Source organism: Emys orbicularis, chromosome 1 (genome assembly GCF_028017835.1).
Source record: "Emys orbicularis isolate rEmyOrb1 chromosome 1, rEmyOrb1.hap1, whole genome shotgun sequence".
NCBI classification, from domain to species: domain Eukaryota; kingdom Metazoa; phylum Chordata; order Testudines; family Emydidae; genus Emys; species Emys orbicularis.
In genome coordinates, this window is record NC_088683.1 from 191,102,748 (window position 1) to 191,126,561 (window position 23,814).

Below are 23,814 nucleotides of genomic sequence, written 5' to 3' on the forward strand. Positions count from 1 at the left end.
TGAGTTGGTTTGTGTAAGTCTGAACTGACCCAAACTTTTGTCTGTACCAGAACTGGAAATAAACCTTTTCTGAGGTTTCAAAAAGTTTGTTTAGCATTTTGAATCATCATCTTTTTTTCATGCAGTTCTTGGTTCTGGCTGGGAGCAGAAACAGAAGAGCTGAAATATCACAAATCTCATGGTACTTCTGACCTGATCAGAAATTTGAAAGTAGCAGTAATCTTGCAAGACAGTGCATTCTAATGAATTTCACACTTCAGTTTGCCAAACCAAATAGATAGATACAAACAGGCATTCCAAAATATAAATGATTACCTGAAACAAATCTCTCAATATTTTGAAGTTTATCCTCTCTGCTGCTCTCTTTAGCAGTAGCTACAAGAAAATTATACCCATCAACCCATTAAAATATATAAAAGGGAGAATTCAATGATTTTTTACTATGTCTCATTCTTTGCCAAAGATTGGTCAGAGTGAGAAGAAATTACCATTAACTATGCTATACACTTACACTTTCTGAATAATTATTAAACTATCCTGACAATTATTTCAGGTGTCACAAGATCCTTACTGTGTGTCATAATGCGATGTTGCATTGTAATGTCATTGTGTTGCTGTTGCATCATAACAAAATGGGTCACTATATCATTGCCACATTATATCACAACAATATGACACAGTGGGCCAAATAGAGTTGCACTCATTAACACCAGATCTGAGTTTGGCTATTTTGAAGTTAAGAAGAGTTTTGCCATTGATTCAGGAGCAGTTACTAAGTTTGTCCTCCAGGACAAATTGTTAAAAGTGAATCATAGCCTCATCTCTATAAAAAATGTATGAAATACTCCCAGCGTAGCCCTTCAGAAGCAAGCGGATGCAGTTTTTAAGGTTCATGTCAGAGTAACAATGGGAATTTTAACAACAGTGAAAAAAACTCCTGAAGGTGTTAAACCTAATTAAACATATCAAGAGTGGCCATCTACTAAAAACAGTCTGATCTATCTATGTTATATTGCACCTGTCAATATTTTAGTGCTAAATACTAAGAATAGACTGTTCTGATTTAATTCAGACTTACAAATGTCTATGTGTATGGTTTTTATTTGTGAGAAATAACCCTTACAGATAAAATACTGCCAGTGTAGACATCCATAACACCCTTATATTGGACCTGATTCTACTGCGAGTTTTGCCATTTTATTCCGTGGGAGCAGAATTAAGCCTATGGTCAAGAAAGCGCATGCATTTTTTATTTTGAGTGAACACATGTATTTAGAAAGGACAAGTATTCAGTTGTCAGTGTTAAAGACAATGACCCTACACTGAATACAAACTTGTTTTCACTAGGAAATCTTAACGTGTTTAAATACAGTTATACAGAGACAAGTTAGCAGATATAAGGCTAACCATGACTGAATTGTCAGTATAGATGTGAACAAGTCATGTTTGGTGTTGTGCCATCTAATTGTGGGTTAGCCCTGGTTGTGTTTAAACATAGGGGACCAGAGCCTCAGCTGATGTAAATTTGTCTTAGCGTCATTGAAGTCAGTTTATACTACCTGAAGATCTGTCCCAAGATTTCCTAGTGAAGACAAGGCCCCTAAAAGAAATACTGAAAATGATAGATTTTTAAAATATAGAAGTCATGGTTTATTTTGAGCAGCCTGAGGGTCCAGACCTTCGGAGTTGAAACAAATCTGGACACAACCAAAATTTAATTTTCATATTGGAAGCTGTCAGGTGCATATTTAGTACTAAGTGTGAAACAAAAGTGATTGTTAAAAGTCCCCTCCTAAATCTAAACTAATCTAGAAGGATTCTCTAAGCATTTCATCCACTGAGACTGGTTATCATCAGTAACTGATGATTCTCCTAGCTAGACTTTAACATAGTGAGCACTGAAGCTTACTGCACTGTATATTTAATATTTTGTAATAATAATATTTAATATTAATATTGTGTTGTTTTTGTTCATGTGTTAACCTTAGAATAAAATAGAACAACAACAAAGGCTGCAAACAGTTGCCTGTGTGGAAATCAGATTACAGTATATGGCACGAAGTGCTATAGATAGTGAAGTTCTGATTAAGATTTAAATGCAAATTAGATATAGTGATTTAAAAACTGACCTTTGATACAGAAATATACAAGGATCTTTTCTCATTTCAGTGCACGTACAAAGACTATTAAATGCAATGAAAATCAGGCAAGAGAAATTTTCCTATCCCAGAAGAAGTAGCAATTTACTTGAATCAAAAATGTATAATAATCTACAAAATTGTTTATTTTATAATGTAGGGCTCTATTCCTGGCAAAATGACTTAGGCAGTCAGATCAGGTTCTGCTTCTGTCGGCAGGGTTGCTGGATTTTCTGGAAGCAGAATCAACATGCAGTTCAAAAAGAAATATAACATCGTTTTATTTTGATTTAAGGTGATAAAATTCAAGTTCTGTTTGGACAAGTGCAATTTGCTAAATTTAATCTCTCTCTCTGTACATGTATATATGTATTTATATTTTTTAATGGTCATTGTAACGATTACATTGGATGATAGGAGGCCTGAAAACTGACCAATTTCCAATTAAAATATTAATAATAATGGGCCAAGTTGTGGCCCATGCTTAGTTTGATCAGGACATGCAAGAATAAAAGACAGACACAAATATGGTTTTGGGCAGCAGGCTGCCGTTTTATTAACTTAGTTCCCTTCCCCATTGTTATCTTCCCAACCCCTCTCACATATCAGGCATTTAACTGGGTCCAGTGCAGTGTTAGAGGGTTCCTATCATAAAACCAAAAAGAGTTGATCCTCTTAACCCTAACCCCAAGGACTCAACTCACTTCTGAATCCTCTTGCCATCCCCCCACCAACCCCCATAAGGAGTGTTGAAGTTATCAAGGATACCTCCATCTGTAAAGACTTCAGATCTCCCCTGTCTCTTACAAGCAGAAAGTCCACAAGAAAAATCCAGGGTCTCATTTACCTCTGGGAGCTGGCCCTTTTAGCCTTTTTGCTTTATTTAGCACTGGACGCAAGTTACAACAAACTAAACATGGATGTAGAACTGCTTTACAGCAATATTCCACATGAGGATGGACTACAAGCTGTCATGAGGCCTAAATGGCAGCAAATACATCAGCAGCAGCCACTTCAGGACCCAGTACTGATAGCATGCCCATCTCCACTCAAATGTAGGAGGTGGGGGGTAGTCTGACATTGAAGTGTACAAGTTGTGTCTTGGCTATGACCCTAAAGCATATCATTGTTGTTGGGGAGTAGCAATGGCAGCTACCTGGGAAAGAATATCCAAAACCATTCACGTAAATCCTTTTCTCCCTGAGGAAGGTCAGGGTGCATGTTCGACCCTCGGCAAGAATTAAGAAAGGAACAGAATTTCTGTTAAATCGCCATGTTAGACTGACAGAGGTAACAAAAGAGGCCAGTTTCTCTCTTTGTCCCTCTGCTGTTTCCCAATGTGATCTGTTATATGATCTTGACACTCAAGGCCAGGATGTTGGATGAAACTATGGAGTATGTGATATTTGACCTGTCCTTCATTCTTCCAAGAGAAGAGTGTGAGACTAGGGGACGGGTACAGAAGACCAATTCTGCTCTCGTTGAAATCTCTGTCAAAACAACCAACTGACTTCTATGAAAGCAGGATGTTGCACAGTGGGTAAGAGTATAGATAGTACCATACTGGAAAATATGCTTTCTGCTACCACAGTATCACTGGTCTTATTGTCCCCCTATCCCCAAGTGCTCCAGCCCCTACATGTAAGCTACTGGGAAGGGGCAGTATTTGTAGTCAGTACTCGACTACACTGCCAGCTGCTCGATCAGGTATGTTGGATGCTGGCAAGAATCCCATTGGGGGGACACAGGAATTGTTGGTTCCGTTGGTAATGTCATTTTTATAATTTAGTTTTCTGGTGTGAGAGTAATGTCACTTCCCCTTACGTACCGCACAGAATTAGGAGAGGGGGTTGCCCACCCTACCTAGGCAAAATAGATTTGGGATGTGTTCTCATGATGGGTAAGAGAGTTAGTGAGACAGTGGGATGATGCAGATATAAGATGTGGGATGACACTTTCACTTAGCAAGAGAGAGTCACTGAGCCCTGGAGGCTGGGGGTGTTCCAGGATGGATATGATAGCAGCAGCACTGCTGCTCTTGGCACAATGTGCATGCATGTGGTACTGTCATGGCAGAGCTGAGACGGTGGTGCTAGATGTGGATAGTTTTTACTTCCTTTGATTTGTTCGAAAGTATTTACTATTAATTTCAAGAGAAACCCCTTGTTCTCAAATGACAACAGCTTCTTCTTGATTCTGTGAGGAGGGGGGAACATGCTGCTGAGAAGACTGAAGGATTGTTGTGAGAATGAAATGTAGTGATGGACTTGGATAAAGAAGCTTGCATTTCCTATCTGACTATATTAAGTTTTCCTTTAGCATGTGTTAGGAAGCCACACTCTGGCTATGATGAACCCTGACATATATGAAACTTTACTTTTATTTATGATTAATATTTTTAACCAAGCTTCTAGCTGTTGTTATTAATTTGATTACATTTGATTTATTCAATGTTTATAATGTGTTGGAAAGCTGAAAAGCTGCAACTGGATATTGTAGTAAAACAGTACTTAGCACTATTGTGATGTCCTTATTCCCATTAACTTTAATAGAAGTTATGCCTGACTAAGGATGTCAGGAATTGGCCCATTACTATTATGATTTATTAAAAGGAGAAGAAGTGATATTATGATGTCTCATTTGATACTATTGCATTGCACTATATGCTTATCAACCACAATGTATAACAAACCATGGTCTGTTGTACACAAAGGAGATATAATGATGGAGTAGAACAGTAAGACAAAGAAATTGGATGTCATTCTTTACACAGAAATGTGAGGGGGAGTGTGACAGGGTGTATCAACCCCGCACTGGCAATGCAGGGGTTAACCAACTGGTTTTTGGGCCCAGGAGGCCATGGCCCCTCACCCTTGCTGGGCATGCCTCCGGGGAGAGAGCATATTAAAAAAAGGAAGCAGCTCAGCTCAGTCTGGGCTGGCTGAGGAGGAGAGTGAACGTGCGCTATGGGCTCCTAGTGAGAAGCCGATGGGACTCCAGACCACCAAGGCTGAACACGCTGTGCCATGGGATACCAATCAGCTGCAGGACCGAATGGGACCTTGAGCCGCTACCAGTGGGGGAGATACCCAAGACAAGACTAAAGGTAGGAAGCAACCCAGGGAACGCTTTCGGGGACACAGAGACCTGAACACTGCAACTGGATAATTGGTTTCAGAGGGCCCTGGGTCAGAACCTGGGGGAGTAGGGTGGGCCTGGGTTCCCCTACCCTCCCCGTACGTACCCTTAGGCACTACTGCCATTAGGGAAGATAGCCCCATAGACTCTTGCCATTGGGCACACTGCCGCCGGAGAAAGGTCGGCTCCTTTGAACTTGTGTATCTAGGCACTGCTGCTACTGGAGAACAGGCAGCTCCTTAAACACGTGCCATTAGACACCACGGCCGCTGAAGTAAGCAGCTCCTCACTGGACTCTTATTACTAGGCATTACCGCCGCCAGTGAGAGAGAGGGGTGTGTGTTGGACTCTTACCGTTAGGCACTACTGCCACCAGAGAGGGGGCGGCTCCTCAGACACCGCTGACCCCCTGACAGAGAGAGAAGGAAGGGAGAAAGAGGATTCTGCCTGATCTCATCCTATACTTAGATTGCATGCTCTTTGGGGCTGGGATCATCTTTTTGTTGTGTATATATCGTGCTTAGCACAGTGGGGCCCTGGTCCCTGATTCGGACATCTAAGCACTAGAACCATGCAAGTAAACAAACCAATTAATAATAATAAACAGGGCAAATGCAGCAGTGAGAATGAAATGTAGCTGACAGCAGGTATACTGTTGGGATATACAGCTTCCTCCTCTTATCCCCTCCTGCTCTCCTTTCTACATACCCCAAAAGAAAAAATTGTCATTGGTGCCCATCTACCTGGTCATTTTTTGATCTCTATTAATAACTTGGCTGAATCCACCAAACCTTCTGATGAGAGCAAATGGTTGCAGTAGGCTATTGGAAACTATCAAGAGCACTTAGTGATTTTCTCCCTCCACGTCAGCTGTAATGTATACAAACATACTTTTTTTCAATATTGATAATTTTTGGCATTGTTTAGTTTGTCATCAAAGAGACTCTAGTGATGGTTTTTAATTGGGTATTTATGTTTCTGTCACAGATACACCAGCCAGGTCCTCAGCAGGTATAAATCAGCGTAGCGCCACTGATTTAATGGGCTGCATCCGTTTACAGCAGCAGAGGATCAGGCCCAATGTACCCAAGTGAGAAACTGGAAGGAGTAAATCACACACCAGGGTATAAAACACCTATTGGTGGTCAGAACATCTGTTTATTCCATGTGTATCATTAAGGTCTTGATCCAGAGTCTCTGAGCTCCCACAACTCTAATTGACTTCCCTGGGAATTGCAGGTGCAAAACACAGCTCAGGATCTGTCCCTAAGTGCACTGAAATGATAGCAGCATTTTCCTTCTATCTTATCTTCCCTTTGTGTTAGTAAAATTACCTTTGATTACTGAATGTTTTGTGTCAAATCTTATGCAAGATAAACAATAACAAATGTTTTCAGAAGCCTAAGAATAATCCTTTAATAATACGTGCATAGATACATTTAGGAAATATTATACTGGAACCCCTCCCCCCCTTTTTTTTTCATTCTAGTCTGTAAGCTTAACACTGTGGTATTGTTCTTCAGTATTTGGTTTCGAGTCCAAATGAATGGGCCCAATTTACTGTGGACATTTCCATGAAGATAATTGTGTGGCTATCTGTAAACAAAGAAAGAGGCATCAGGAGATATTTCTTGGTTTCACAATGGCTCAAAATGAGTTGTGGTTTTATTATATCTTGCCTGATATTTTTAAAGGTGGGAGGCATTGTAATTCCTTGTCAATGGAGAGCAGCCTTTTACTTCTGTAATTAACCATTGCACAGTGGCAGTATTTGACAAAGAGTACTTTGTCCCTAAAAAGCAGCTGCATTAAAATAGTCTCTGAGACCTGAAGGGCCTCGTCCTGCCTCCACTGAAATCAATGGCTAAATTCTTTTTAACTTTAGTGGGAGCAGGGCAGGTCCCAATCTGTATAAAATACAGTTATATGAATGTAGATGACTGAGGGCCAGATCTTCCCCCAGTCTGAGGCCATTTTGCAGTGCTCTGCCAGCCAAACCCGCCTTAAGCCTGTGTGGAATTCCCACGCGACAGATTAGTAACAGGGCTACAAAAAATGCCCCTGCCCCCAGAATCAGCTAGAATTGGCCAGAGAGGATAAGATGGCCTCTTCACTGGTAGAGAGCTGGCAGGAGATCCCACCCTTACTTCCAGCGGCCAGCTCTATGATGGAAGGATGGGGTTCCCATTGGAGGAGAGACTGTGCAGGTCGCTGGAGTGGCCCACAGCAGGTTGAGATTCTGAATTTTGTAGAGGAAAGCGAGTCTGTGTGACAGCTATGCACCTGCACTGCACATGGGAATCAGTGGAACCCCAAGGGGAAACAGGCCCCTGAATGAAGACTGAGGGGCTGATGCTGAAGGGGCACTTGGGACTGTTTGTTTGCTGATAAAGGTGAATTTCTGCCTCCCCAAAGGTGAAGGGTTCTCCACCCCAAGGCAAGGGGTGGAAGTTTGTAGTTAACACACACCAGACTTGGGCTATGTCTATGGTACACAACTTTTAGCGACAGGACCGGCTCTAGGCACCAGCAAACCAAGCATATGCTTGGGGTGGCACAATTCCAGGGGCGGCATTCCGGCCACTTTTTTTTTTTTTTTTTTTACTTTGGCAGTTGCGCTTTTGGAGGATTTTTTTTTTTTTGCTTCGGGCATCAAAAAACCTAGAGCCGGCCCTGTTTAGCGACATGGCTGTGTTGCCACAGCCGTGCCACTAAAAGTCGCGCTGTGTAGCTGCTGTTTATCAGCTCTCCTGCTGACAAAAAACTTCAACCCCCAATGAGTGGTGTTTGCATTGTCGGCAGGAGAGCGCTGCTGCCGACAATGCACTGTTCACACTGGCACTTGTTGTGGCAAAACTTTTGTCTTGGGGGGGGGTGGTATTAACACCTCTGAAAGACAAAAATTTTGTCATTCAATTGCCAGTGTAGACTTAGCCTTAGGCAAACTTTGTGGAGGGGATTCTTGGGTGTCTTAGAGCTTCTGCAATAGTTCCTACACCACTCCACCTCCCTGAGACTGACACAGAGTGTGTGACTGGGCATGGTCAGGCTATCCATGCACCCCAGAAATCCCTAGTTCTCTTAATGGCCTCTTAAAGCCATAAACTGTCTGCATAAATTCTCATCTTTGCCAAGGAATAGACATTCACCTCGCCTGTGCTGTTGGCTAGAGCTCGGGTATGAAGTCTGTGCCTTTAAAGGGAGTGGTCTGAACTGTGCATGGAGACATAAAAAGAGATGAGGATAGGCCTTCAGGTGTGCAATGAATACAGAACTTACAAAAGAAGATTTCTTATAATTTGTATTGCAATAGTGCCTAGAGGCCCCAAATAGATTGCGGTCCCATTATGCTGTGTGCTGAACATACATGTAGTAAGATACAGTCGCTGCTTCAAGAAGCTTAGAATCTAAATAGACAAGACAGACAAAGGATGTATTTTATCCCCATTTTACAGATGAGGATTTGAGGCACTGAGAGATTGTTACTTGACCAAGATCACATAGGAAGTCTTTAGCAGAGATAGGAATTGAACTTAACCTAGTTCTCCTGAGTCCTTTCTAAGCCTTAGCCATAAGACCATCCTTCTTTTTCTCTCCCTTCTGAGATTTTATTGATATTGGGTTATTAGGAAAAGGGGACATTATTTCAATTTCATTGGCAGCATTTCCAGAATTACAACCAAGAATGTTTCCTTAATGCAATGTTGTCAACTTTTGCAAATTTACCAGGACTATGGCCCCTGCTGCAGGCAGTCTTGTGATGATGCAAAAATCTACAGCCTTCACATGATTTTTTTGGAAGAGGGAGAAGGGAGACTCCCTCCTGTAGCCAGGGCCAAAATCATCCTACTCATTATAACTTTGTGAGAGTTGGTACCACTGTAATTGACACACACACCTTGAAAGAGGAGAGCATTAAAATTAGAAAAGCAACCAGAAAAGAGATTTTTTTAAAATGTCATGATTTGAGGGGCCAATTTCATTATTGGGGAAGGGGGGCTGACATGATTTTTGAATGTTTGGAATTGGGACTACTTGAACACACACAAAGATAATTCTTACCTTCATTCCCATTAACATTTAAATGAAGAATTGGGCAAACTATGTAGAATATGTATTCAATATGGTATTTCAAATTCTCTTTATTACTGAACTCCTTATACTTCGGATCTTATCCGTACAGAACTGAAATATCCATTTTCATATTTTTTTAGATATTCCCAAAATTTTGATGCAGGATTAACTACTAAAAGTCTTTTTTTGCCTTATATTGTAGGGAATGGCCAGCAAGTGGCCTCTGTGAGCTGAACACAATACTTTTTTTTACCCTTTCCACTACCATTTCACCGTATATAATTGATTTAATACAAATAAGTGTTTGTTGACACATTGTGGAAACTAGTTCAATTCCATGAGAATTGCAAAAACAATTTTTTCACAGCTTCTGCAAACTTTGTGCATGTCTCCATGCATGAACTGGACATACCATTTTTACTGCAATGGCTCCTACAGCATATTTACTACAACTACCCTTATATACACACATACTATAAGTGAATCCAAAAGGAATGTGTGTGTATGTATATGTATATTGTGTATAATCTGATGGAACACCTACTGCATGAAATGTATGTCAAAGTAGTTGCCAAAAAAATCCAGATGATCACTTCTTAAAATATTTTCAACTATATATAGGTCTTTTGGGAACCTATAAAGAACATTTGTGTTTCAGAAAATACAGCAATGTAATCTGAAAAATACAGTAGTGTTTCTGATCACTTATTGCACCAACTAATGGGACAAAATATTTTGCTGTTTCTTGCATCTAGGTAAGTCAGACAAAGAAATTTATTTTTTCTCATGTCCCAAACTTGCAATGTTGTAGTCCAGGGGTAGGCAACCTATGGCACGCGTGCCGAAGGTGGCACGCAAGCTGATTTTCAGTGGCACTCATAATGCCCAGGTCCTGGCCACCGGTTCGCGGGGGCTCTGCATTTTAATTTAATTTTAAATGAAGCTTCTTAAACATTTTAAAAACCTTATTTACTTTACATACAACAATAGTTTAGTTACATATTATAGACTTATAGAAAGAGACCTTCTAAAACCGTTAAAATGTATTACTGGCACGCGAAACCTTAAATTAGAGTGAATAAATGAAGACTCGGCACACCACTTCTGAAAGGTTGCTGACCCCTGTAGTCAAACATATCAAAATCAGGATTTTGTAAGTTAGCTTCGCAACACACTGGGCACTGATTCAATATAATTACAAACTGTTTTGCAGCCTTCCTTGAAGTTGAAATACAGTGTTGCAGTTTCTAAGCCTCTTGATTCGCCTTTGCCTCATACAAGTGAACAAGTCAAACATCTTCATTTCTCTAATGAAAGCAGAACCTATTATGAGTCAGTTGTGTTTATTTCAGACAGAACATGTGCACGCCAAAACAGTAAATTACAAGCTGTGTACATTGGTCTCCAGTACCTTTGCACTGATTATGAAAATAATTAGGAAGGCCCTTGTGATCCAAAGAGCCCCTCAATACCCACTGGCAAAAGACCCACTACACTGTAATTCATATCAGGCCCTACACACTCACTACCCCCTACACACTGCTGTCATAATATGTGTCCAAAAGGTATCTCATAAGTTATCATCTGTAAACTGGTATGGAATGCTGGTCAGGAATATCATTGTGTCATGTATGGATGGATCGTACATAAAGAATTGTGTGTGCTGGAAATGTGTTCTTAAAATGTGTTTTGGAGGCAGGGCATAAATCAAACCTGCCATAGGCAAAGGAGTATGGATTTACCTGTTTGACCTGTTTGATTGCAGGCAGAGGACAATGAAAGAATATTTTCGTACAAAGCAGTGCTGTTATATTGAATTAAGAGTGAGACTGTGGTTAAACCAACTGACTGGTGTGTACACTGTCTCCTTGGAGCCAGCAAACATAATTTCTGTGAGTATCATGGCAAGAGAGACTGGACCCTACAAAGAGATGTCTCTGGGAAACTTGGGAACTGGGGTTCACTGATTGTAACCTGCAAGGCAAGATAAAGACTGGTAAAGTCTCCAGGAGTTTGCTGGTGAAGTGGGCAGACTGGCGTGGCAGGGAGCTGGCACACAGTGTGGTCTCCAGCAAAGCTCACTCTTGCTGAGGCAGAGGGTTAACACGGTGGCTTATGGTTCTGGATTCCTTAAGGAGAGTGTCACAGCCCTATTTTTCCTTGGCTTCAACAAGTACAGGTGAACACTGTGCATTTCTGAGGCATTCTAAAAAGTGAGTTACAGCTGTCTTAGTGTCCAAGATTAAATTCAAAGAAGTTTACAGTGCTCAGAACTGCAAATCTGGTAAACAGCTTTCTTGTCCATCACATGCAATAAAAACTATATACATTGGTAGAGATGGATGGTCAAACAGCAGCACACATAAACATCATCAAAGTACTTCATTGGCCACTTGCCATTTCTCAATTGAATACCATGATAATGAATGACATCACTGCAGTTTAATGTCCCTTACAGACTTCCTACTTACACTGCCATAAAGTATTAAATTTCTACTTCTGAATATCTCTGTCACTTTCAATAATAAGTTGATATAAATTGATGTTTAACAAAAAGTGACTCTGACTGTTCAATACCATTATTGTGTCACAGTAGCAGGGTTAAGTCCATGTATCGTCTCATGTTGTGTCCCAGAAAAGTTAAACAGGGAATTGCAGTTGTGTTACCAAATTCCAAATTGACTGCACCAAAAGACTTCAGGTTGTGAGTTCAACTCTTCCACAATTTCCATCCAGTTTATGCATGTCTCATTCCCTGTTCATGGAGTCATGATTGGTTTAGTAGCAAAAGCTTAGATTGAGCACAAGATACATTCTAGTGTTAAACTTTTGTAGGTTTCAGTCGTCTCTCCAATTTTAATTAAGATATGTGAATGCCTTGAAATTGTCGACAGCTACTATATTCGACAGTGCCGTATGTGTAAGATCATTTACAAGTTATTTTCATGTTACAGATGGGAAAACTGAGGCATTGAGAAATTAAGTGATTTGTCTAAGGTCACATAAAAAGTCCCTAATTCCCCTTACAGTGTCTTGACCACAAGACTCTCCTTTGTCTCCCTTGTTGTTCTTGAAGATATCTGTTCATTTAACAGGTATTTTTTAATCCATTTATATTTTGTGAAACATATTTTGATTTGAGCCAAAAAAAAACGAATGCTTTTCTTCTCAGAGCAAATGTCTGTTGACCGGTATTCTTGTGTGTTTGAAGTTCTTTCTTTAACAAGTTTATTGCTTTGTTAGGTCTTCATTTTCAAGGGCATCAGAACATTCCTTTCTATTTTGGTTTGGTCTGTGAAAAGTATTCTTGGCTTCATCCAAGGAAGAAGCACTTATGTCATCCTTTGGAGGTATGATATACATCCCATACTTAGGCATTTTTAGTGGGTGGAGGAATGCATCTTATAGAAATATTACCGGTTCAACAAGCATCCTTTACTGTGCTTCTGGATAACATGGTAATAATACTTAGTTCTTACATAGCACAGCTCACTTGTAGATTTCAAAGTGCTTTACAAAGGAGAGATCAGCATGATTATCCCCATTTTACAGATAAGGAAACTGAGGCACAAAGAAGGGAAGTGACTTGCCCAGAATCATTCAGCTGGCCAGTGAAGAGCTGGGAATAGAACACCAGTCTTCTGAGTCCCACTACAGTGCTCTGTGCAGTATGTCACAGTGAAATCTACAAATGTGCGGAGAGCAGCCCCAGGCTTATGCATCACTGCTAACGTTCTGCAAAGATGTGAATAACTCCCATCAGCAAATACTGGGTCAAGCTCTGACCTCAGATTAAATCTTGGTCCCAATACTTTTGCCATTTACAGTACTTCAGTGGGATTGGGATTTGGCTCTGTTACATTGCTTAAAATCCAAACTAGTGCCATTGAAGTCAATGGAGTTACTGTGCAGAATTTGGCTAGTTTACCTTTAATATTCTTTTGTTTTCATGATCAGAGCCCCAGCACACTATATGATGATGGTCATGAAAAGTTTAAGGTGGTAATTCTGATCCATATAACAAAAAACAGTTGCAAATTGAGAAATCAAAGGGCGTGAGAACTATTGTACCCTTTCACCCTAAATACATAATATATTTCTCTTTACTTACATAATCGGAAATCTGTCTCTTTCCACCAAGATAAGCAGACTACGTAAAAATACAATTGCAGGAATATAGCCCCTTTTCATGTGGAAGGTATACTCTGTAATTACTGTGGCAGCAGAAAATTACCCAGTTATAAAGAGCTACATAATCACATTTAAGAAAGTCAGGTTTTGATTAATCAGAGCATTTATAATATGCAGCAATCACAGAGGGGAAAAAATCTATTGGTAACTTATTAACATTTACATGGTAAAGGTGCAGATTGGACAGTCTCCATATAAAAGACACTTATTTTTTTGTGATCCATCAAATATATTAACTCAGCCAATAATGAAACATCCATCCTTCTCTCATTAAGGGGAGAGTTGACAAAAAGGGGGAAAGTGTTTTCTACCTCTAAAAGGCAGAAATATTTTTAGATAAAGGGAGAGGGCATACATTGTTGTTCTTGTATTGCCAATTAAACGTGTGTTGTTTCAATTGTCATAGAATGTCATATTAGCTGGATTTCTGACTGCTCTCATACAGATATGACAGAGTAGGGGAAGAACCTACTATTTTTATGAAGTTTCTGAAGAGTTTATGAAGAGACTGCAATAATTATTGTGTCCTATTGCTTCTGTAGGCTAAGAACTATATATATATATATAACTATTTATATATATTCCAAGTTTGGAAACAAATTCAAAAGTTTTAAGGGGTAAAGAAGGACCCGAAGTTAATGGAGTGTCTATCAGTTGTCTTCTGTCCCACCGTTTTGTCAGTATTCCAAAAGAAAGCAGCAAAATGGCAGCTGCTTGTACTCTCTGAATATTGCTTGCTTCACATCAGTGCCAGATTTTAATTGAGTGTGCAAGTCTTTGCATGGACACAAAGGAGTATATCACAAAGCTTCTTTTGGATGTTTCTGCATGAATTCACACACGGTACTCGCCCCCGTCCCTGTTGCCCCCTCCAAAAATCTATTGTATGCCAGTCTTGCCTTTGTGCAGTGAGTACAGTAAGATGTTCTTCTGTGGTAGCCACACACACAGGATCAAATCTCACACAGAATCTGCGGTGCAGTTCACAAAACTAAAAACCTTGGAGAGCTCAACCCCACATATGACAATTTTCATATAGTCCTTAAATATTTTCAGGTCTGATAGCAAACCTTGAGGGCATAAACCTTGAAGAAACCCAAAAGTTCCAGTTCTCATTTCATAGTGAATTAAACATAGATGCAAGGAATCACGTCTGCATAGAGCAAGTTTAAGGTTTTAAGAGCACCAAGGATTTACTAAAAGAACGGAGGTAGATGAGGAAGAGAAAATTTGCCCGTGGGGGAGATAATGTCAAATGCAAATAGAATTTAAAGAATGTACGAGACTATTATATTTAATCTTACCTTATCTGTCATTTCAAGTCTGTCAGCAAATAAGTTGGTCGAGGGAAATACATTGTTATATGTATTATGTATGCCACATGGATTACATAGCATAACAGTTTGCTCAAGTTAGGAACATGCCTACTGAGGACTTCCAAGATGAAAACTGGATATTTTTTATATATTTCATCTTAGAACATCATGCTAATATTAATCTCTATCAATGAATAACTGAGGATGGTAAATTGTACAAATAAAAAGGAATAATTACACCACCATAAAAGGAAATGTAGCTCTAACCTTACTTTAAATTAGAGGAACACAGTGTAGTCATGTTCAAGGCTGATTAGAAGGGAAGCCAACTTTGAAATGTTGCCAGATATTTTGTAGCATGAATGACCCTTTCTCTTTCTCTCTCACATGCACGACACACTGAGAAGCTTTGCTGCCTACTGCAGCAATCTCTTGTTTCAGTATGAAGAAACTGTCAGAGATAAGGCAAGCAGATATGTAATATTATAACCATTATTTATTCTGGATTAATGAAAGGAAAAAATAGCCCTTTTAGTTGCAACTCGCATGCAGAGAAAACATTCATCTTACAGGGCCCAGACTGTCTATTGTATTCACAATATATTTGTAGTTAGCCGGTCTATCAGCTGAGATGAATTATTACATTGGCATCCAGTGATATCAGTTTTAATTATAGGGCAGTCACCCAAGTCCTTTCCCATTCTGCTTGCACATTTTTATTATTTATTTTCGTTTTTCTTATAATCCTCTCATCAGGCATTTGGGATATACAGGTACTTCAAATGTTGTATGTTTTGATTGTTTAAAAGAGCTGGAGGGAAAAACAAGTAATTAAATCAATGGGTTGTCCAATAATCTGTTAATATTGCAGCTTCTTTTTCTGCCATTCAAGAAATCTGGGTCCAGTTTCCAGATGAAACTTCTCTCTCCCTAGACTGGGAGGACTGTGAAGTTCTTGGTAGGCAGCTCTAGAAGAAAGGAGTGTGATTTTGACCTATATGTCACTTAGCAGTTGAACCCACTGGCCACTGGGAGTCCCATCCAGTCGTCCTCAACCACACGTGGGTTGCTTCAGTACAGGTTTTTGGGCAAAGGAGTCTAAAGATGGGGACAGAATTGTTGAACACCCTGAGGATTTGGTATTAAAGGACCTGCTGGGAGAAAAAAATAAAATGAAAGAGGAGTTGTGGCAAGTACTATTTTCTCCACATTTGCTCTCCTTTTCTTTCTAGATGGAAATCACTGTGGCTCAATGCTGTCGTGTACATTTAAAGCTGTATTTAGACTGTATGCTTTCTGGAGCAGGGAAAGTGCCTTATCTGTGTTTGGAGACCACACCATGGGCACTCCTGCGATCTAACTAATAATGTTAATGATTGCCAGCAGACAGTTGACACCAGCAGGCTATAGTCTGACTCCTCAGACAATAGGACTGGCAGCTTTGCTGTTTCCCGTGGGCCTGGCATACAGTTAGGTTGGTTGGTAGGCTTTCCGGATGCCAATTTTTTAATTTATTCCCTAAGCATTCTGAATATTTCAAAATATGTACTTATTTATTAAAGAAAGTACCGGCAGAATAGAGCACGGAATATTAAACACAGCATGCCAGGGTGAGATATAGGATTTCCCAAACCATAAGCAGTAATCATAATAAAATGCAGATGCAATGATGTTCCGGGAGCATTGTGGTCATAAAGAGTGAAGGAAGGAACAAGTGCATAAAAGGGGGAGCTATTGGAAGAATGCCTTTGAATTATGGCAGAGACATTATGTGAGGTGTGTTGCAATTACACAGGTTTGTTTTCAAAATGTAAAGTCAATGGGCCACTTTCATGCCTGGTGCAACTCCATTGAAACTAATGGAAATACACCAGGCCTGAATCTGTCCCATCTAAGCAGAGTAAAGTCTATAGATATGAATAAAGCAGGGGGATGATGTACCCAAAAAAAAAAAAAAAAAAAAAAAAACATGAACATTTCTTAGAATAAAATCCTTGAATTAATTTTTAAATTCATGATCCTTTTTATTCCTTTTATGTGAAATTCACAATTATTATATTTTGGTCATGGAAACCAATAGCTTCACAAATGCTCATTCTAATGTATCTGGACCAGAAGTATTTGTGTAGCCATCTTGAAATTTACTTTATTTTTCTCCTGTTTATAGAAATTTGTCATCCTATCGGGAAGTAGAAACAATATCATGTGACTTAGGACACCAGTTGCCACACATTAGCCATCTGTTCTATCATAAAGGGGCCCTGGTCTACAGCTGTGGCTCCTAGATGCTGATGCTACCACAGTACAAGTACTAATAAATCTTGAAGCATGCAAAACCTAGTCAAAGTATATAATTTGTGAATAACTGAAATATGTTTTCATAAGGTGTTCACTGAACAAATATGAATAATGAGTAAACTTGTGAAAATCAGGCTCTGTGCAATTAACTGAGAACGGGAAAAAAAGGCAAAATTTGCCATATTATTAATTACAATTATTTTGCCCAGTTATATCAGGACAAAAATGCACCAGTACCAAGAAAGTAGGAATACGGGCAGGCCCTCTGAATTGGGGTGAATTTCACCCTTATTCTTCCTTTATTGTAGCATTGATGCATTTTGGCTTTTTTATTACTGAAAGAAAAGAAGAGTGGGAGGAGTGGTTTTAGAAAACAAAAACATGTTGGCATTCGTTTAACCTCAAAATTAATTGAATTGTTTGTTTTTTTAATTCCAGCTCTAAAGTATTAAGAAAAACATCTACAATTAGCAAAGAGAGAGTTGCTCTATCATTCAATATATGTATTGCATATTACGGGCCCAGATTCTGTGCTACATCCAACTTATGCTGGGCTCAGCAGACAGAAGGGCTGTCAAGGCGCTGACTTCTGATCCCTGATTCTGTCTTGGCCCCAGCCATGGACACAGCTTAGAACAGCCTGGGGACTGCTGTAAATTTCACCTGTTGGGTATAGCCTCATAGGTGTGATCCAGCTTCTCCCCTTGCCTGATTGTCCTCATTCCCAAGGTTCAATTAGAGATCCTTGTCCTCAGTAGTGAGTGTTTTGGCTAACCTTTGCCCAAGTCGTTAGAAATCTGAGGATACTCTAGGATCCTAGATAGCTTCCAATGGCAACGAGGGTTCCAGGAGCAAAGTGCACTTTTTCTACCACCATCTCAGTAGGCATTTGTGACCTGTTCTTTCTGGCCTTTCCCTCACTACAGTAAACCAATTTGTCATGTCTACATTTTACTACTGCAGCGTATTCTACTTGAAGTCACATTTGAAGACCAGTAGACATCTGAATCACTGTTCGTAGAGTGGTGTTAGCTAATGGGAATATATTGCACCAGTTCTACATGAGCTTCATTGGCTTCTTGTGTGCTTCTGAGTGCAATTGAAGCAATTGTCTTTGGTCTATAAAGCCCTGTATTAGCTTGGCCTGTGACAATCAAAAGAGATTTAATCTCTCCTTGTGATCTGCCATGGCAGTTGAAGGTTTTTTGGGGTGTTTGAGCTTACAATTTCCAGATTTAAGCATGATGGTCATGCTCTTGGAGGGCATTCTTTGCTCTAGAATCTACTTTCCCAGATGACCTGAGAAAACCAGAAGCCCTTCTCTTTTTTGGATGTTTGTTTTGAGCAACATTGAGGGAATGGATGAGTGGAGTGCAAGGGAAGGAAGGGGATTGACTGTTCACAGGGATTAACCTTTTGTCTACTATACCTTGGGGAAAAAGGCAGATTTATTGTTTTTGTTCCACTGTGTACTGTACAGGTGTGGTTTAAATTATGTAGAAGAGCTTTTGTCAATCTATATATAACAATTAAATGGAAGGTGTTTTAATAGTCTGTCAGTGGTACAGATACAGTTAAATTAACCGAGTGTTTGGCAATTGTATTATTATTATATGTTGCCAGTCACTTACAAAAAGACAATTTAAAAAAAAAGCCAAAGTCAAACATTGACATTCTGATCATGCATTGATCCAAACCAAAATCCTCAATCTGCACACTCTAGACCTTTGGGAAACCTGAGATCCAAACCTAAACTTTGAGGTTTCCTGGTGTTGCTGTAAGAGGGCTGAGCCAGAGCCTTGGCTCCAAGCACCTTCAAACATTTTTAAAAAGGCTTTTCAGCATTCTCTCAAAATCTAGAAACAAAATTTTAAAAGCTCAAACATCTTTAAAATTGTATTTTTTTTTACACTTTTAATGGTTTTCATAAGGATGCAGGTGAATTTATAAAGGGCCTGTTCTGCATGGCCAGACATGGTTTTTCATGGGTAGTGTTGACAGCTCTGAGAAAGCGGAATTTTTAAAGTAGTGCTAGGTCATCCAAGGATGCCTGAAAACCAGGTCAAATGTTTGGCTGTTTATGGTGTCTGTGTGATCAGACTTCAGCTGGATGGCCAGACAGGCGATTTTCAAAACTTCATGGTTATAAGAGCACATATCATAATGTCGAAGCTCTTCCCCCATTTCAAAATATGTCTGACTGGCAGGGCCGGCTCCAGGCACCAGCTTAACAAGCAGGTACTTGGGGCGGCTAAGGGAGAGGGGCGGCACCTGAGGCAATTCGGGGGCGGCAGGTCCCTCACTCCCTCTAGGAGCGAAGGACCTGCCGCCGAACTGCCGCCGCCGATCGCGGCTTTTTTTTTTTTTCCCCAATTGCCGCCGTCAATTGCGATTGCAGCTTTTTTTTTTTTTTTTTTTTGCTTGGGGCGGCAGAAATGCTGGAGCCGGCCCTGCTGACTGGCCATCTCTCAGATCCATTTCTGGGAGTCCTTTCTTGGTGTGCTGTCTGTTTTAAGGGTACAGATTGGAAAACAGCCAATGAGGGGCTTTTACGTTAGCATCTGACACTACCAATTGTGGATCCCTGGAACAGCCAGGTGTTTGACCACATGTTCCCCAGCCCACTCCCTTGACACATTCTCTGAGTGTTCCAGCCCCTAGGTACTTGGACAGCTTGTGGGCCGCTAAACACCGGGTTTGAAAATCCCGTGGGTGCCTGTCTCCAGGTGGAGGCCCTAGATGGATGACCAAATGATGGTTATTTGTGCAGTAGGACCACATCCTAAGTAGTGGCTCGTTGGCACTCAGCTCAGGAGGGGAATGGGGCAAAAAGGTGCATGTTAATTCTCCCCACCCAAGTTCTACTGTTTGTGGCTTCCTTGTCTTTGAGACACCAGGCCTCACCTTAGAGCAGACTTGGGGATGCAGCAGCCCACAACGGGCAGTTCCACAAAGCTGATGAATTTCTGAATAAAAGGATAGTCTGACCATACCCCTTTTCCCCCCATAAGCATACCTCTTACCCTGAGATATGGGACATGGAGGCAGTAGCACAGAGCCAGCGATGCCATCCCTGCACTTCTCAGGAATTCTTCTGGACAATTAAACCAGCCTTTTAAATTTACTCTGTGCTGCCAGAATGGCGCAGAGTATCTTAAATGATGGCAAGGATATGGCCCGTGGTCCTTTTCTACCTTGTTCCCCTGAGTTTCAAGGAAATGCATATATTCTGTCTCTAAATGGTATGGGAAACAATCCCCCCCCCCCCAAAAAAGGATATTGATATTTATACTATTAAATGAACCCTTCGTAGCTTCCAGCCTTGTTGCTAAAAATCTTTTTATTTGCTTATTAGATATGAAAATTCTGTTTTTTACAGGCACACTAGTCTTTTTCGCAGCACTGCATCTGGTTGAAAATCGGTTAGGCATTGAGGTAAACTCCCTATGTTAACACTAGAAGACCACAAGCTTTATGATGGAAGAGTGTGTGCTCTCACCTGATATCAATTTAGAGAGATAACCTGTTGGCTGGAAATTATTGTGTCATTATTCCCTTCAAACAGAATGAACTCTTCTTAAAATCAAAGGTAATATGTTTTCAGGATTTGCAAGGGGGGCAGGAGGAAACTAAATCTTCTCAACCTCACCCGTCCCCAGACCTCTCTTTGTTAAACCTTTAGACCTGAGTAGACAGCTTATTTTAAAATGCCCCACTGTGTTCTCTGTTTTTCAGATATCAATAGGTGTGCCTGGGCAACCTTTTGGTTTATATATCTCTGAATAATGGAGGAATCATCCTGATATAAAAGCAAAAGGTGCTTACATTTGTGCTGGCAGCAACAGAGATGGTACAACATCACACAATGGATCCTGGAAGCAGATGAGTGTCAAAACAGCATGAAAAACCCTTCTCTCACAGTGCTAAGGCTTTCCAAATTCCCCCAGAATAACATACACAATCATTTCTGTGAAATCAAAGCTAATATCCGTGTCACCCCTTCACAAAGGAAAGTAGATTCAGACAGGAACTAATCACCCTGTCCAGTTTAAAATAGAGAAATCATCGTTTTGTTTTAGCAGATTTCCTCTACAATATGTTGTTGTTCTTGCATGAAAACATGCTGTGTATAAAATGGTTGCATGAAAGGGTTAGCAGTCTTGAGACACAATGGTGGACATTGTTGAGGTTATAACAAACAGTACATTTAGTAATGGAAGAGTAGGGTGTGGGTGATGATATTTGGAGATCTAGCACACCTTAGTGGAAACAGTTAGTAATACAACGAACATCAGGGTTTTTTGTTTTGTTTTTTAATTTAAGACCTAGGCAATGCTGGAGACAACTGCATTTAATCTGATCTAGTTTTTAATAATTTTATTGTGGTTTATTTTAAGAATGTGTGGTTTCCGTACACCTTTATTTGCATGGCAAGAGAGGTTTGATTATAGTTGTTTTTTTGTTTTGTTTTTGTTTTTTTTAAAGGAATCAGAACATTCCCTTTTTGGGGGCCATATCATGGAGAATAGCTCAAGTCTTTATACACACTTTATGCAGCATTCTGACAGAAGGAGATCACTACCACCAGAATGGATAGTGGTTGAGGATTTTATTTTCCAGAGTTACTGAGCACCTAAAACTCCAGTTGAAGCCAAAGGATTTGTGGATGCTCAGCACTTCAACGAATGAAGTCCTGAATTTATGGGAAATTGAACTGTGTCCTAAGAGTCACTCATGCTGATGCTACTCATAATCTCCACTGTTGGTGCCAATGCTGATTTTTATGATCTGGGGGGTAAGGGCCCAGGCCAAATATCCACAGGGTATGCAGAGGGGAACTCCATCTCACTCCTGATTATTAAAAAATTTGAACCACTGTTAGAAAAATATACTGCTTACAGTATTATCTGGTCTATGACACTTCAGAAAAAGAAAGACATGTGTAAGATAATGTACTATGTCACTATGCAAGGTTACTATAAAAGAAAAATGAGGAACTCCAATACAAATAGAAAATTATCTCTTCCTTGCAATTGTCACAATAAATCAGGCAAAGAAACAAAAGGTAGAAAGAGGAAATATGCTTTTTCCACAGACGCTCATCCTCACAGGAACTAGCTGGCTCAGGAATTTGGTAATTGGTATGAAGTTTTTCATCTCTATACCTCATTCTGTTCAGGTTCTTATCCCATGTCCATTAGTGGGGTATCTGAGTGCTTGGTTTCCAGTCCAGACTGATTAGTGACCAAGATATTGCTGTTTTATGGCTGTTCTATGACCTGTGTGAAATGAACAATTAATTTTAGCTTGGTTCCTAGTGGAGAAGTATCTATATCACAAAAAGCACCATCCTAATTAGCACTAACTGGCACCCCTGTTGGCAGTCTCTCTATAGAAACAAAATATTTAATGGTCATGGCAGTTGAGATAGTAGTCCCAGCCCTAGAGAGTCGACTCACCAACTTGTTTTAAGACAGATTTGCAGGGCCATTTTGAGGAAACCTTGCTTTGACAACACTGTATCTGTTCAGTGGAGAAACAGAAGATTTTGAGATGGGATTTTCAAAATCACCTAAGTGACTAAGCACTAGTTTCCCTGACTTTAAAAGGTCTAGTCTTCCTAAATCAAGTAGGTGCTTTTTGAAAATCCCACCTTTGATTTCCAGTGCTGTCAAACTGACACTTTCCAGAAGGACTTAATTCACATTTTTAAAAAAAGTTAGTTAATATGAAAAGTTTTTTGTTTTTTTTCCTATCCTTGGTAAGTGGCCTGAGAGAGAGTGCCACATTTGGAAACATTGAAACACTGGAGTTAAACTGGGGCATAAAAATGAGCACAATAGAGCTGGATAGGTTCTGGTCTTCATCTTGATTGTACAGATGAGCTCAAGACTCAATATTCAGGTCTTTGGGTCTGATGAAGATCAGATTCATACATACTTATCTGTTCTTTCTTGGTTTTGTATCCTGTGCATGTACCTATTTAAAGTGAATATGAAAGTGTAAGTTTACTAAATATGCTATGTAAAATATATTTAGTTTGCATTACTCATTGCTGAAGCTTAAAATAAAATGTGGCTAATTTCTGCCTGCAACCCAATTGATCTCCTTGGTACAATGACTAGTTGACTGTTTCATGTAGTAATAATTATCGACAAGGGACAAAGCGTAGAGCAATCAGAATTTGCCCCACTGTTAGTTCCCATCATTTGGAGCTGCACCGTCTTTGAAATAGTAAAAGATATCCGTAATAGATGTGATTTCTAAGATCTTCTGTAGGAGTTCTTTTCAAAAGCTTTATTGTTTCCATGGATGCTGCCATATAATCTAATTATTCCTGGTGGGTTGCCTATTGTAACATAGGATTCTTCAAAGGAAAGGAAAACAGCAAGGTAGATCATTTGAGCAAAATTCTTTTATTTGTTTAGGACAATGTTTCACAAAAGCTCTAGCTGGGAGGGGAAAGAAATCTCTTCTGAGCCTCCTTTCTTTCAGTATTCAAGTTGCTATAATCACGTAAAGCAGCTCTGTGTACTGCAGGTTTTCTCGTTTCCTTTCATTGGATGATAGAAGACTTTTCAGCCCCATGTCCACTTTTTCCAGTGGAAAAATTAAATCATTTATATTTAAGATCTACTGTAGACAGACAAGGGTAAGGC